The following is a 1,271-nucleotide window of genomic DNA, read 5'->3' as shown; positions in this document are numbered from 1 at the left end:
ACCTCCTCAGTGTTACTGTTCAAACTGTGTGTAATGTTACAGTGGTCAACAATATTAAATATACTTGTTAAATGAAACCTCTGCCTTGTTTTTTATGAGTACTTAGGCCTGCTATGCTACTATATTTTAATGTTGGAGAGCCAAATGTTTTCTGAGGTGGTAATGGGGGAAAAAAGTTTGAGAGCCACTGGCCTAACATATTCTGTTGTAGGAAATCATTAATAAAATGTAGGCACTACACGAATAAAGTAACCTTTTTGTTTTTCCTGTCAATGTGAGCATCACTGTGTCACTGCAAGCTAACACAAAAACCCACGTTAGAGCACAAGAAAGAGTTCAACCCCCTTGCAGGGTTTAAGGCCTGAGTCCTGCAGGTGGCAGCAAAGTCACAGTTTTCTAAATCTCAAAAAAAGTTATTTATTTGGCCCACTTCTTTGCAATGTTAAAATGTTTTGTCAAACTCTATATGTGTTAAAAATATTTAATCTTGCTATCACACACAAGCTTGGTGAACAGGCTGCATTGTTACCTTTGTATTTCTAATATTTAATTTTATTGTGGTGTTACTATTTTGAAAACATCCTATTTCATTTTTATATATTTATCCAGAACACATTGGGTACACTCCTCACGTTTCAGAGACTGTTTTTTATTGGTATTATCAGTATCTTTGCTAGAGACAGCACTATAGAAATGAAGCTCAGATATATTTAAGAGTATCTTAAGCTGCATTCGAGCGGAAGGCGGCGTACACCCTGGACAAGTCGCCACCTCATCGCAGGGCCAACACAGATAGACAGACAACATTCACACTCACAATTACACACTAGGGCCAATTTAGTGTTGCCAATCAACCTATCCCCAGGTGCATGTCTTTGGAGGTGGGAGGAAGCCGGAGTACCCGGAGGGAACCCACGCAGTCACGGGGAGAACATGCAAACTCCACACAGAAAGATCCCGAGCGCAGGATCGAACCCAGGACCTTCGTATTGTGAGGCAGGCGCACTAACCCCTGTTCCACCGTGCTGCCCTCATCACTGCTATATTACCCAAAAATATAACATGATGAGTTTTGATAATTTTATAAATTTCTCATTTTTAAAAGCTATTTTTAAGTGTCTTAATGGATTAGCCCCTGATGTGATGTGTCAAGAAATACAAAGATACAGTAGTGAAGGTGTGCATGCAGACTCGAGCTGCAGAGTGAAAAGGCGTCAGTAGACTCTGGGTCAGTCTGCGTTCTCAGTGAAGGCCTCACATCTGTGGAACTC

The 1,271-nt window shown here is 40.8% G+C and overlaps 1 protein-coding gene across 2 annotated transcripts in view; it reads right to left on the bottom strand.

Moving 5' to 3' along the window:
* LOC133653631 (receptor tyrosine-protein kinase erbB-3-like) overlaps positions 1–1,271 on the bottom strand; it is a 45,561-nt gene that overhangs the window by 3,780 nt on the left and 40,510 nt on the right. The gene's annotated exons all lie outside the window — the stretch shown is intronic.

This window comes from Entelurus aequoreus, linkage group LG07, assembly GCF_033978785.1.
Source record: "Entelurus aequoreus isolate RoL-2023_Sb linkage group LG07, RoL_Eaeq_v1.1, whole genome shotgun sequence".
Taxonomy (NCBI): Eukaryota; Metazoa; Chordata; class Actinopteri; order Syngnathiformes; family Syngnathidae; genus Entelurus; species Entelurus aequoreus.
The sequence above is the reverse complement of the archived record's forward strand: the minus strand, read 5'-3'. Positions and strand labels throughout refer to the sequence as shown.